The following is a 15,491-nucleotide window of genomic DNA, read 5'->3' on the forward strand; positions in this document are numbered from 1 at the left end:
AGAGCTGCTGACTTATTTGCAGAACTGTGTCTCCCTTTCTGGCTTGTCCCCTCAGTGGCTCAGGATTTAATCAGAGGATAAAAGGCATGCAACCTCCATGGGAGTCCTGGAGCAAGGTAGTCGGTGAACTAAGTGTGCTCACTTAGCGTCGCAGTGTGTCCAGGAAAGCCTTCCCCCTCAGCTTCTGGAAAGATGGGGAGTGGGGCAAGGTAGACCCCCAGTCAGAGCCAAGAAAGATCCAGTGTTCTTATAAGCAGCCCTTCCCTTCTCACTTATCTGTCTAAACCACAGACCTCTGACCCTCCTCCTTCAAGACTTTTCTAAGACTTCATTTGCATGAGTGAGTTAGGTGGGTGGGAAAGAGAGAAATGAAAATGGAGTCTGCCTTGCCCCAGCCCCGCCCCAGGACAAACCTTGGTCTTGGGGTCAGAGACCCTTCAGTTTGGAGGGGAGGAAGCAGAGCAAATTGCTGAGGAGTGGGGAGAAGGAGGGCAGGTGGGAGGGGTCGGACGGATAGGACCACAAGGAGGGACTTCCCCAGAAATCTGGCTCCTGCTTTGCCAGCCCTTTCAAACGTGCTGCGCTCCACTGAGATCAAATGCTTAGGAACTGGGCAGTTTTCCAACCTGTCCTTAATTGTACTCTTGACAGCATGGCTTTATTATTGGTTTCATAAGTGTGGTGAATGCCAAGAAAATCAGACACCATAAAATGAAGGCTAGATTTTTAAAGCCAAATATTAACCATACCTTTCATGTTGATATATTTCCCAGTAGACAGCACATTCTTGTACCCATTTTGGAATGTCTCTTCATCATCATAGGATGAGTTATGCAAAGACTTATGCCCACGTTGCACAGGAAAAAAACCTGAAGCTCAGAAAGGTGAAGTAATTTGCCTCAGGTCACACAGCTAAGTCAGGGGAGAAAGCAGGACTAGCAATCAGGGCTTTCTTTCACCTCAGTGAAATGGCAGGCCTCTGTCCCATCTGCTGTTGATTAACACTTGACCCTAGCTTTGCTACAAGGGTACAGATAATTCACGCGTTGACAGTCCTCACCCCCACCCTGTGTTCTTACACTTTCTCAATGAAGTTGGTCATGATTCATATAGTTAGACATCCCTGAAAGTTGAAAATAGGAGGGATTCCGGATTGTAACATCAAGAAAAAGTGTCTTCTGAGCTATAAGGAAATGCTGTGGAAAGGAGTTGAATTCGTCACAGTCTCTTGGGTAGATAATCCACTTCTGTACATTCTCCCGGGGACAATCCATAGGCTAGAGAATTCATCAGTTATCAAGTTCTGGAAAGGTAACTGCACTGTCCAAATTTAGATGAAGACTCCACTCAGAAGGTGGCATGAAACGGATCTAGGGACCATAAATCCTGCACCCCCCTCCCTTATTTTTTGCCAGTGCAAAGCAGGCAGGTTCCTTTTGGAAGCAAAATGCTTCCAAGAATTGGGTGATGATTTATAAGAGAAATTCTGGCACTGCAGATCAGATGTGACCTTCACAAAAGAAACATCTAGTTTACAAGCCCAAGAAGTCCCATTCTTCCCTCTTTATTGCCCTCCATAAAAGCAAGAGTTTGCCTGACCAGAGTAGTTCCTTGTCATCTTGTTGAGCAATAAAAGTAAACACATCTGGATGGCCTATGACTGTAGAAGTTTGCATATCAAAAATTATTTGGTGGGGCCAGGAGGTAAATAGTCTTTCAATGTGGTGCATCTGTGTGACAGTTCCAAAGAGAAAAAGAAATAGAAAGTTTGGGTGTTCCATTTCATGCCACGGGGAAAATGTCCCTGATACACTGTTGTTTGATATGAAAACAACTCAGTGTTTTGGAAAGCAAAATTTAGCAGTTTCTCTAAGGTGCGAAATATGCCAATTTTTTGACCCAGCAATGCTTCCTCTAGGAGTTTATCATAAAGAGATATATCCAGATGCATACAGAGAGGTCCACTCAATGATGCTTGTCTCAGCATGATTTATAAAAGTAAGCAACTAGCAACAGCTCGTCTGTCAGTCAGTGGGGAACGGGTTGGTTAAGTGGTGGTCTAGTTGTGTAGTAGAGTATTATTCGGTTAATGGAGGAAAAGAGATCGACTTCTATGTACTACTGTGAATCTATCTCTACCAGGCATAAAGCAGAAAAAGCAAACTACTGGATAGTTAGAATATTGGGTTTCTATGCTTTTTTTACAAAGAATAAAAGTAAAAGGACATATATACATAATATAAGGTTATATGTTCATGGGCTTCCCCGGTGGCTCAGCAGGTGAAGAACTCGCCTGCAGTGCAGGTAAACAGGAGATGTGAATTTGATCCCTGGATTGGGAAGATCTACTGAAGGAGGAAATGGCAGCCCACTACAGTATTCTTGCCTGAAAAATCCCACCAACAAGGGAGCCTGGAGGGCTACAGTCCATGGGGTCACAAAGAGCCAGACACAGCTGAACAGCACAGTATCAGTGGCATATATACATCAACCCCAACCTCCCAACTCATTCACCCCCCTTCCCCCTTGGCATCTGTATGTTGGGATACCAAATAAAAAGTAAAAATAAAAGGGTATATATGCATAAAATATGTTGAAGATTCAGTTTAGTTTCTAACTCTTTCCAACCCCATGGACTGCAGCACACCAGGCTTCCCTGTCCATCATCAACTCAAACTGAGCTGACTCAAACTCATGTCCATCAAATCAGTGATGCCATCCAACCATCTCATCCTCTGTCTTCGCCTTCTCCTCCCACCTTCAATCATTCCCTGCATCAGAGTCTTTTCAAATGAGTCAGTTCTCGCATCAGGTGGCCAAAGTATTGGAGTTTCTGCTTCAGCATCAGTCCTTCCAATAAATATTCAGGACTGATTTCCTTTAGGATGGACTGGTTGGATCTCTTTGCAGTCCAAGGGATTGTCAAGAGTCTTCTCCAAACCACAGTTCAAAAGCATCAGTTCTTCAGTACTCAGCTTTCTTCACAGTCCAACTCTCACATCCATACATGACTACTGGAAAAACCAAAGTTTTGAATAGATGAACCTTTGTTGGTAAAGTAATGTCTCTGCTTTTTAATATGCTGTCTAGGTTGGTCATAATTTTTCTTCCAAGGAGCAAGTGTCTTTTAATTTCATGGCTGCAGTCACCATCCGCAGTGATTTTGGAGCCCTCAAAAATAAAATCTCTCACTGTTTCCAGTGTTTCCCCATTTAAGGTTATATGTTCATAAATAATGGACTGTGATTCATGGGGTCGCAAAGAGTCGGACACGACTGAGCAACTGAACTGAACCAAACTGAACGGAGAAAGAGACACCAGGCTTGAATGATTTTCACGCATTGGGAGAGAGAATGAGGAGAGAGCTTCCTTTCCTCTTCTTTTTTCTTTCCTTCCTTCCTCCCTTCCTTTCTTTTTGTACACAGTCCAGCATTTTTATGTTTTTGTTTTTTTCTTGGAGCAAGTACTACTTTCAGAACTTCAAATGTCAATATAAATTAAGGAAGAGATAAACAACTTGTCTGGGGAGCTTGTTGTGTTCTAGGCAGAATGCTAAATATCACGCATGTGTAGTCTTGTGGGCTACTCACCATGGCTCTGTGAGGTAGGAAATGACTTGATCCTGTCTTACAAATGAGGACGACGACAATCAGAAACCCAAGTTTACATAGCTGGTGAGAGCAGAGCAGAGACCCACCCGTCTTTTGGCTCCAGACAAGGAGATCACGTTCTTCCCCCCACACTAGGACTCCCACCATGGTGGGTGGTCTATGTTGGAAGGTCTATAGGAAACCATGGAAGTATCTGAATGGGGACCAAGAGATTTGATTTCTCCCAGATAGGGACTTCCCCGGTGGCGCAGAGGTAAAGAGTCCATCTGCCGATGTAGGGGATGCAAGAGACGTGGGTTCAACCCCTGGGTTGGGAAGGTCTCCTGGAGTAGGAAATAGTAACCCACCCCAGTATTCTTCCTGGAAAATTCCCTGGAGAGAGGAGCCTGGTGGGCTATAGTCCCTGGGGCCGTAAAGAGTCGGACATGACTGATCAGGGGCACAGACAGAGGAAGGCTGCAGCTCCCCACCCCTTTCTTTTTCCCGCAGCCCCAGAGGAGCAAGCAGAGACTTTAATTAGGGGAGTGAGGACCCACCAGAATAAGGTGGTGTGATTTTTCTGTACCCGGCTGGTGACACAGTGATGGGAAGTCTCGGGGGCACAACCCCTGGGCTTCGTTTTCAGGGAAGAACACAATCTTTAAGTGTCAACATAATAGCTTCCCCATCCCCGCTCTTGAAGAAAGCCCAGGGCAGCTCACTGTCAGTCATGCTGTTTTCCTGGGTGATCTGGGTCGAAGGTGGGGAAGGGAGAGAGGCTGCCCCATGGGTACTGGCATCACTTCTTCTGGGAATAGGGTTTTGGCTCCTCTGCAAGTGGCCACGGAGATCTGGTTACAGCCGGGCTGAGCTGGAGTCAAGGCCAGGCCTAGGGTCACGCAAGGCCTGAGAAGTGTCCGGGAACTAATTTATCCTCAGCCAAGTGGGGCAGGTCTCAGGGCCCCCTGCCCTCACCTCTCAGAGGCCAGACAGCACCCTCCTGCCAACTTCCCGGAGGCACTGATGACAAGGAAGCTTGAGAAACTGAGCATGTGAAGGTTCAAAAGTTCTCGCGAAACCACTTCAAGAGGCCTGTCCTTTGACAAGGTGCACAACCCTGCTAATACAAAGTTTAATTTCTATCCTGAACTCCTTCATCTTAGAAAGCTTTTGTCTACCTGGACAAGTCTTCCTCTTTTAAGATTCAGCACAGTTATGGCTTTCCCCGGCCTGGTTTGTCCAGCTCTAGACTGGGAAGATCTGCTGCCCTGAGAATCCTGGGAGTCACATCCCAACCCCCCAAACCCTCCCAACCCTCCCCTTTCCACGGTCTCTGCTCCTTTACACATTTCTCTCCTCTACTCCACAGGGAGACCTGGAAAGGCATCAGGGACGCAACCCCCGCCCCCAGCACAGAGCTGACACAGTCAATAGTTCCAACCTGCTTGCACTGAATAGTAAGAGCTCCTCTCTGCCCAACAGAGATGGAGATATGAGCCACCATGCAGGGCCCTAGTGTCGGGTTTGGGTCCCCCCTGGAGAAGGCAAATCCTTCCAAAAGAAGCCTAGGGAAAAGGGAAGGAAAAGCAGCCTGTGAGCACTCTCAGAGGTGAAAGACCCACAAGGTATAATGAACACCTTATCACCTTCCTTTAGAGGGGAAAACAGTGGAAACAGTGACGAACTTTATTTTCTTGGGCTCCAAAATCACTGTGGATGGTGACTGTAGCCATGAGAGTAAAAGACGCTTGCTCCTTGGAAGAAACCCTGTGACCAACCTAGACATTATATTAAAAAACAGAGACATTACTTTGCCAACAAAGGTCCATCTAGTCAAGGCTGTGGTTTTTCCCGTGGTCATGTATGGATGTGAGAGTTGGACTATAAAGAAAGCTGAGCGCCGAAGAATTGATGCTTTTGAACTGTGGTGCTGGAGAAGACTCTTGAGAGTCCCTTGGACTGCAAGGAGATCCAACCAGTCCATCCTAAAGGAAATCAGTCCTGAATATTCATTGGAAGGACTGATGTTGAAGCTGAAACTCCAATACTTTGGCCACCTGATGCAAAGAGCTGACTCTTTTGGAAAGACCCTGATGCTGGAAAAGATTGAAAGTGGGAGGAGAAGGTGAATACAGATGATGAGATGGTTGGATGGCATCACCAACTCAATGGAAATGAGTTTGAGTGAACTCCGGGAGTTAGTGATGGACAGGGTGGCCTGGTGTGCTGCAGTCCATGGTGTTGCAAAGAGTTGGACACGACTGAGTGACTGAACTGAGCTGAATTGAACTGATCACCTTCCTTGCTGATGAGTCAAAACAAAGACAGACATTTAGGAAGACACATTCAAACAGAGAGAGTACTCTCAGGAGACAAATGGCAGCAAACCCTTTGAGCTCCCGCTTGGTCCCTTCCAAGCTGATTGTGCACGTTTGTGCAGCACACTAACTGCAACCAGACACGGCGGCCCTAAAATAACATTCAGTACCACATGCGGAGCTCCTGCTGAAGCTTGAGTCTAGTTCAGCGGCTGTGCACCTGCTACTTTACGGAACCTCCACATCAATTCTATAAAATGGTGATACTATCTTCACTTTAAAGAGAAGATAAAGTGAGGCTTACAAAGGACGTTTTCTCAAGGGGATCCAGCTCATAAGGAGACACTGGCATCTGATAGCACTGTGCTGGCTCTGCTTCTAACTGACAAGCGACTTGGAGTCAGGAAAAGAAAGGCTAAGAAAGGGACTTCCTTGGTAGTCTGTTGGTTAGGACTCACTGCCAAAGGCACGGGTTCAATCCCTGGTTGGGGAACTAAGATCTCTAAGTTCCTACAGGCTACCCCTTGTGGCAGAAAAAAATAAATAAAGCCAAATGCCATCACCATTCCCACGGCACAAGAAGCTAGTGGAAGAGGGGAAACATAGTCAGGCAAAAGAAAGCCACTCTCTTCAGAAAATCAGATTTCATACCAAGGAGAGATATCACCCTGGAAATTTTACAAGACAAGCTGATGGCAAAGCCAACAGGTTTCTGCAGGAGGTGCAGCACCTGCCCGTGTGTTGGGACCTGGGTGGTGGAGAAAAGGTGACACAGTGACATCTGTTCTCTTAACCTGCCATGGCAGAGGCTTTGAGACAGCTGGCAAAGATTACAAGACAGAAGGATGGGCAAGCTCTGGCCTCAGAGAGCCAGGTGGTGGGAAAGGTAAAGATGAAACCACAAAGAATTCTGGTTGGGTGTGAAGCGCTTGCAACAGCAGCAGTAGCAAAAATTCTCAAACCATTAAGTTCGCAAATAAAACGGGAAAGAAATGGGTTGGGAGATGATGACTCAGCATAAGATGAAGTAGAAGCAGCAGATGAAAAAAGAAATGACATTTTCAATCCATTTATTGAAACAAACTATTCCTAAGTATATAAATGAACAGTTAGAAGAATGTATAGACCTGTTTTCTGAGGAATTCTGGGAGAAGCTTGTTTAATGGTAGAAAGAAAAGTATAAATATACTTGATTCATATATAATATTTTATTTTTTTAAAATACGCTTGCTATGAACACACTAAATAATTTGTATGAAAGTAATCAGCATGTAAGTCTAGGTTTAAATCTAAGGTATAGTTAAGATCAATCTACAACTGACATTAAACAGCGTAAGTTTGAACTGTGTTGGGTCCGCCACACACAGATATTTTTCTGTAGTAAATACTACAGTACTACACGGCCCATGGTTGGTTTCATTCAAGGATATGGAAGAACCATGGATAAGGATTGGCAACTCTGAGTTATATGTAGATTCATCCCCTCACTGTTAAAGGGTCAACTGTATTTCAGAAGCAATTATTAAGCAAATAATATCAGTACAAGACCCTGTGGTAGGTTCCAGGGCCACCAAGAAGAACTGGACATTGATTTTGCCTTTAAGTTAGAAGTAAACAATAATGGCCCAAGGGCGGGCAGTGGGTACAACCCAGATTTGGCAACAAGGGGGTGCGTTTTCCACAGAGAATTTTAAAAAATAATAAAACTGACTAAGAGCCATTCTAAACAAAGTCAATGATAAAATACTCCACCTTCCAAGAAAGTCTTTTGTTGATTTAAGTCAGGGTTTGGCAAATTATAGCCTGTGGGCTAAATCCAGTTGGCTGCCTGGTTTTGTAAATAAAGGTTTATTGGAACTCAGCCATGCTCATTCATTTACGTATTATCTATGGCCCCTTTCTTTCATGCTGTAAAGGCAGAATTATGTAGATGTGATGGAGACCAGATGGCTGCAAAGAATAAAATATTTGCTAACTGGCCCTTACAGAAAAAGTTTGCTAACCCCTGGTTTAAGTTATAAACAACAGTTGCAGTTACTATTGAGTTTTGATGCTATACATGTCAACTTCACTTAACACATTTTTATTACTTGTCCTTCAAGCTAGGCTTCAGCAATACATGAACCGAGAACTTCCAGATGTACAAACTGGGTTTATAGAAGGCAAAGGAACAAGAGATCAAATTGCCAACATTCGCTGAATCATAGAGAAAGCAAGGGAATTCCAGGAAAAAATATCTAGTTCTACTTGATTGACTACACCAAAACCTTTGACTGTATGGATCACAACAAACTGTAGAAAATTCTTAAAGAGATGGGAATACCAGACCACTTACCCATCTCCTAAGAAACCTGTATGTGAGTTAAGAAGCATCAGTTAGAATCAGACATGAAACAATGGACTGGCTCAAAATTGGGAAAGGAGTATGACAAGGTTGTATATTGTCACCCTGCTTATTTAACTTATACACAGAGTACATCATATTGGGCTGGATGACTCACCAGCTGGAATCAGAACTGCAGGGAGAAATATCAACAAGCTCAGATATGCAGATGATACCACTCTAATGTCAGAAAGTGAAGAGGAACTAAAGAGTCTCTTGAGGAAGGTGAAAGAGGAGAGTGAAAAAGCAGGCTTAAAACTCAGCAATCAAAAGACTAAGATCATGGCATATGGTCCCATAACTTCATGGCAAATACAGGAGGAAAAAGTGGAAGCAGTGACAGATTTTATTTTCCGCAGTCTAAAGTCACTGTGGACAGTAACAACAGCCATGAAATTAAAAGATGCTTGCTCCTTGGAACGAAAGCTATGACCAACCTAGACAGCATCTTAAAAAGCAAAAGCATCACTTTGTCGACAAAGGTGTGTATAGTCAAAGCTATGGTTTTTTCCAGTAGTCATGTCTGGATGTGAGAGTTGGACCGTAAAGAAGGGTGAGTGAGAAGAATTGATGCTTTTGAACTGTGGTGTTGGAGAAGACTTTTGAGAGTCCCTTGGACTGCAAGGAGATCCAACCAGTCCATCCTAAAGGAAATCAGTCCTGAATATTCAATGGAAGGACTGATGTTGAAGCTGAAACTCCAATACTTTGGCCACCTGATGCGAAGAGCTGACTCATTGGGAAAGACCCTGATGCTGGGAAAGATTGAAGGCGGGAGGAGAAGGGAAAAGAAGAGTGCAGCAGAAACTGAGATGGTTGGCTGGCATCACTGACTCAATGGCTATGAATCTGAGCAAACTCCAGGAAGTAGTGAAGGACAGGGAGGCCTGGCACGCTGCAGTCAGTGGGGTCAGTTCAGTTCACGAAAAGCTAAATACTGCTTAGCAACTGAACAACAATAAACACTGTATCCTACAGGGAAGTTAATTCTACAACTTCTAGGCTATATACTCTAGCCTGAGGGCTAATCTATTTGCATTTGTTTTGAGAGTAAGTTTGTCTCTGGTTGGGCTTGGTTCCCCTCTCCAAACCTTATAATATTCTTACCTCTAAGGAGCAGAGTTGGACTGTGAAGAAAGCTGATCATCGAAGAATTAATGCTTTTGAACTGTGGTGCTGGAGAAGACTCTTGAGAGTCCCTTGGACTGCAAGGAGATCCAACCAGTCCATTCTAGAGGAGATCAATCCTGGGTGTTCATTGGAAGGTCTGATGCTGAAGCTGAAACTCCAATACTTTGGCCACCTCATGCGAAGAGTTGACTCACTGGAAAGGACTCTGATGCTGGGAGGGATTGGGGGCGGGAGGAGAAGGGGACGACAGAGAATGAGATGGCTGGATGGCATCACCGACTCGATGGATATGAGTTTGAGTGTGAACTCCGGGAGTTGGTGATGGTCAGGGAGGCCTGGCGTGCTGTGATTCATGGGGTCGCAGAGAGTCAGACACGACTGAGAGACTGAACTGAACTGAAGGAGCAGATTCAAAATGAGTGATGGTAACACTCTGATTGTAAAGCAGAAGGAACAAAACTTGAGTTACTACAGTTATTTTGTTCTGTGTGTCCGTTTATAATTTTAATTCACATTTAAAACCTAAGATAATGAAGCAGTGTGTAAACTGCAAAGAATAATGATTTTACTCCATAAGTGCAAATTTTAGTTCCTGCATGTGCTATTTTATAGAATTTGAATAGTATTTTTTAAAACCCAAATTAATTTACTAAAAAATATTATTTGGTTTAAAACTAAAGATAAGTTAAGAAAATCATGGTTACTATAGGTTTTATATGATTATCACTGAAAATAATTTTGTAAAAAAAAAAAGAGTTTCAAAGACACTACACCTTCAAGGGTCTGTGACCACGTCATTAGGAAAGTCAGAGGTCGTGGGAAAGTGCAAGGGTCATGAGAAATACGTCAGGATAGAGGGTCCCTAGTGGCTCAGATGGTGAAGAATCTGCCTGCAATGCAGGAGACCCGGGTTTGATCCCCAGATCGGGAAGAGCCCTTGAGAAGGGAATGGCTACCCATTCCAGTATTCTTGCTTGAGAAATCCCATGGACAGAGGAGCCTGGTAGGCTACAGCCCCTGGGACTGCAAAGAGTCGGACACGACTGAGCAGCCAAGCATACAGAGGGTCGTGGAGGTTTCAGATGAGGATGGTCCTCTCATGTGTAGGAAATCAGCGTGTGTCCTGTTTGTAGAAAACCCTTCTGAATAACCATGCTTATGAAGGTGTGAGTGTGGGCATCAGTTTGTGTACCAGCCAGCATGAGCATGCGCAAACACTGATCTTTGCTGGCGGGTTATTCCACTCCTAGCACACATGTGTGATGCAAGACCATCCTCAGGACTGCACTGGGAGAAGGGAAATGAAAGTCAGAATGAAAGTCAAAAGGACCTCCTCCCTTTCTTCCAGAGATATGCCGTGAACACATACCATGTGCTAAGCATTGAGCTAGATTTGGGAAACACAGCCCCCACTCTAACGCGACTTACAGTGGGTCGGGTGTATAAATGTGTGCATGTCCTTCTTGCGGAAGAAGGGGAAGGGTTCACAGAGACTTGGGTGCTTATTCACGTAGCAACTTCAACACTAGAGATTCCTGAAAAAATCAGACGATTGGATAGACTGGAAGAAAGGTGACGAGGATGCTCCCCAGCGCCCCCTGCTGGGCATCTTCACCACAGTTGGGGCGTCTCAGCTCACAAGTCTCAGCCCTTGTGCAGACCCACAGCTTGTGAGTCAGTGAGGACTCAGAAAAGTGACCCCAACCGTAACAAGCATAGCCATGCATTTACCTCTTGAAACGTGACCGGCCGGCCCATTAATTTTGCAGCATTAATTCTAAAAGGAAATTAGATTCCAACCAGAGCCGTTAATCTTTTAAAAATAGAGCCCACAAGAAGAGAGAACACTGATAATCAGAATGTAATTTTCTGAGTTAGGAAGTGGTCAAGACGCTGGTGTCAGGGCTCCTTATGTATGTAGGGTTTCTGAGGCATTTTCTTGAACAGCTTAACCAGGTCAGATCAATAGTTTTAAGTCTGGAGAAAAGACCACTTCAAAGGGCCATTGCTTTAAGACCGTTCTTTAGCAGCGATGAAAGGAGTCACATGAACCGAATCATGAACGCCAAGCCATCAGTTATTCTCCCAACAAAATACACTTCTTACCAAGGCAGGTCTATTTCAGACACGGGTTTACACAGTATTGCTGCTCAGGATGCCTCAGTGAAATGACCCATTTATACTCTTTTGTTTAAACTTGTTAATCCTTCTATAGACAGTCAGCTCTTAAAAAATAATGATGTTTTTCATTAAAGGGAACTAAGTCTTTCTCAATAATTTAATCAGAACATCCCTTAACTAGTTTGTGTCCTTTTAATTTAATTTTTTAAGTCTTCTGTAGACTACTAAAACTGAAATATTACTAACCCAGATTTGTCTTTTTGTTAAATTCATCTCTCTTATTTTTAGTCATTCAATTCCAGGTCTTTAAAGAATACACTCCTATTGTCCTAAGCTTCTAAGGAAAATTTGCTGTTGAGAGTATGAATAAGTATTTTTCTATGTCACCTACTTTTTATAAAATTAATAAAATGAGTAAACAGAAAACCGAGTGATCTGTGCATTTACTCTATCACTCGTAGGCCCAACCAATTTAACTACTTTTCATTGGTAATTAAGGTCTTCAATAGGTTTTGCTATATCTGCACTTAATTATTCAAAAGTTGTAACTATTTGTATCATCTGCCATAATGGAAAGAAGAAAGACAGGCTCAAGAGGACTTAAAATTAATGCACAATTTTCAGGTCACAATAAGAAGGACTGGCGATTTTGGCCAGAACCCAACACTGACAAATCGAAGTTTGCTTTGGTTTCACAATTATTCCCATTGACATGAGAGACTACACATAATCAAATCAGAATCAAGAGGCCATTCAAATTCAATGTGACCTCTACAGATCTTTATGAAAAACATTTTCTCATCTGCTTAGCTCTATTTCTTCTAAAAATACCTCCTTTTTTCCTGTTGCAAATCAATTGCTCTTATTGTTCATCACCAACTATCTAATGTTTTTCTTGCCTCTTTATCCCTAATCCATTGTACATTAAACTCCCCATATGGCTTAGGTTGTATAAGAGATTGTATGTCTACAAACACAGATTGGGATTGTTTGAAAACTCATCAGGAACTGTTCAGAGAAAAGAGGTTCATCTTAAATATTTCTCTGTACTATGGTGGGAACAACACATCTGTCTACTCTGCTGTGGACAGGAAAACGCAAAACTTTTGTCTATGAATGTACCAACATTTCTGCTTATATCTTCATATGCCCATTGGTTTAATATATATTCATAGCCAAGAAAGAAGTAAATCTACGCTGCTTATTTTCCATAGGAAATCTTCCACCTATCCAGTTATCACAATGTGTTTATGATAAGGGTGTCACCAGTTTATGCAGAAACTGTCATCTATTAATGCTGGATATACAATGATGTCACAAAAAGCAAATTTAAAACTTAGAAAAGGTTTCTTTCTATTTACTGGAAACACTGAAATAGAATAAGTACTAAATATTGGCAAATTACTATCCCATGAGACTTCTGGGTTGAGATGTTCGATTTATTTTGTGGATGAGAAATATCTTGATGAATGTGTCATTTAATTCCTATGTCAAGGGCAAATTAATTTTGTTAGAGAAGAAAAAGTGACTTTTATTTTAAATTCAAAACAGCAGAAATGTCAGCAGCCTAAGTGACTGTTGGTGTAACCACATCTTCTCTAAATTGGCAACACAAGGCAGTGGCCTAAATTTAAGCCCTGCAATTGTGGCTTCGGTATCAGAACCATCGCACAGTTGCTAGTTACCATCCTTGAGCAGAGGAAAAAACTGCTCAGGGTAGGAAAGGAATTTGCAAGCTGCCCAGCAGGTTAATTTAGACCAACTTGGACCTCAGTCATAAGAGTTGCAGATGCCTCCTGGAATTATTTGGCCAAGCTTGTCTTGGTTAGATCAACAAGAAAAGACTGCTCTGGTTTTTTAAATTAAAAAGACAGAGAAATGAGAAAAGACATTTCAAAATCTAATGCCCGAGCAATGTTTTCAAATGTAAAAATACCTTCGCTGGAAACTGGAATTTTGAAGACTAACTTTTGGGCTTCAGGATCTTTCAGCCTGCCTATGATAATCACCTATGGCGATTCTTGCACAGAGGTTTGAAATCAAGATTTGTGTTTTGTGTCATGCCGTAATTATGCCATCATGACATGTTACTTCTTTTTGCCTCATTTTTTTTTTACAAGCATAAAATGGGCTCCACGTTTCCAAGGTGATGTGTAATGAAGATGGCAATGATAATGTTTCCATTCATTCATTCAAACAACCCAGAAATTTCACTCCAAGTTTCTACTCTAGAGGAATTCTTGCATCTGTGTATGAGAACACACAAACAGGAATATTTTTGGCCAAAAACGGTAAACGTATAAAAAGCACCGACATTTTTAACACCAGGAGACTGGATTACAAATGGAACCCATGTTATGTATATCAATTTCTGTGTTAGAAGCTACTGTTGTTCAGTCACTCAGTCATGTCCAACTCTTTGCAACCCTATTGACTTCAGCACACCAGACTTTTCTGTCCTTCAGCATCTCTTGGAACTTGTTCAAACTCATTTCCATTGAGTCAGTGATGCCATCCAACCATCTTGTCCTCTGTCGTCCACTTCTTCCTACTGCCCTCAATCTTTCCCAGCATCAGGGTCTTTTCTAATGAGTCAACTCTTTGCATCATGTGGCCAAAGGATTGGAGCTTCAGCTTCAGCATCAGTCTTTCCAGTGAATATTCAGGGCTGATTTCCTTTAGGATGGACTGGTTGGATCTCCTTGCAGTCCAAGGGACTGTCAAGAGTCTTCTCCAACACCACAGTTCAAAAACATCAATTCTTCGGCACTCAGCCTTTGTTATGGTCCAACTCTCACATCCATATGTGACTAATGGAAAAACCATAGCTTTGACTAGATGGACCTTTGTGGCAAAGTTAATGTCTCTGCTTTTTAATATGCTGTCCAGGTTTGTCATAGCTTTTCTTCCAAGGAGCAAGGAAGTATTAGAGGACAGATATGTAAAAACAATGTAATATAATTGAGGAACAAAATATATGTACCAACATGGATATATCTCCAAACACAAAGTTTTAGATGAGAAAAAAATAATAAAGAATGGTACATAGGTATAGTGCCATTTATTTGGAGTTTATCTGCATGTTCATACTTTGTTGTGTTTTAGAAAAACTTGTCGTAAAGCTATAAATCAACACATGGGAATGAGAAATGTTAAATCCAAAGTATGGTTCTTTCCCTGAGGCTATGGGGAGAATGATATCAAGGGACTCGGGCGATGTTTAATTTCAAATACTTCATTGGATAGTACGCACAAGAGTCAGTATTGTACCGCTATTATTAATTTTATTGACTAGTCAATAAGATATATTTCATTATACCCTTTTTTATCCCTTTCTGTATATATGAAATGATTCATGTTTTTCCAAAGTCTAGGGAAAAAGAGGTAGATGGGGCAAGGAGCTGGAGACAGATTCTTTCTAGATACTTACTAGAGAAAGCAACCTGTCGTAAAGGTGAGCAGCAGGGGTTAATCATAACCAAGGTTGTCTGTTTAGTTTAGAGGGCAAAAGTAAGGAAGCCAGTGGGAAAAGAGAGATTTGCTATTCTCTTCAGAATGATGGTTTACATGGTGGGGTGCCCGAGTAGGGTGAAAAAGGTGGAATGAAAGGGGCAGATAGAAAGGTTGACATCATGAAGAATGAGCAGCATTTCCTCTGAGGCTGAAATGGAGTTAAAGATGGAATCAGAGAGAGTGAAATTCTTTGACATTCAGAGGAAATTAGCTAAGGAAGTTCACAGTAGACACTACTGATTTCATCAAAGAAAGAAGGGGTCCTGGCCCCAAGTCTCACATTGTTTCCCTTTCTTCATGCCTTCTTCCGTCACTATCTCAGAAAACTCTGCGTGCCTATGGATCCTCTCCACAAGCCTCTACCACCACCACCACGTTCTTTGAGGGGAAGTTCAGTGTCTGCTTTCTTTATTCTAGGGTCTTCAGCATCTGCAT

The 15,491-nt window shown here is 42.6% G+C and overlaps 1 long non-coding RNA gene across 1 annotated transcript in view; it reads right to left on the reverse strand.

The window, feature by feature from the left end:
* The window catches only part of LOC129549014 (uncharacterized), a 74,257-nt gene that overhangs the window by 20,533 nt on the left and 38,233 nt on the right, over positions 1–15,491 (reverse strand). The window contains exon 2 of the long non-coding RNA XR_008684433.1: positions 9,399–9,633. This is a non-coding gene — a long non-coding RNA (uncharacterized LOC129549014). The remainder of the gene's footprint in view (positions 1–9,398; positions 9,634–15,491) is intronic.

This window comes from Moschus berezovskii, chromosome 1 (genome assembly GCF_049115385.1).
Source record: "Moschus berezovskii isolate FMDL1 chromosome 1, NW_MosBer_1.0, whole genome shotgun sequence".
Classification (NCBI taxonomy): Eukaryota; Metazoa; Chordata; class Mammalia; order Artiodactyla; family Moschidae; genus Moschus; species Moschus berezovskii.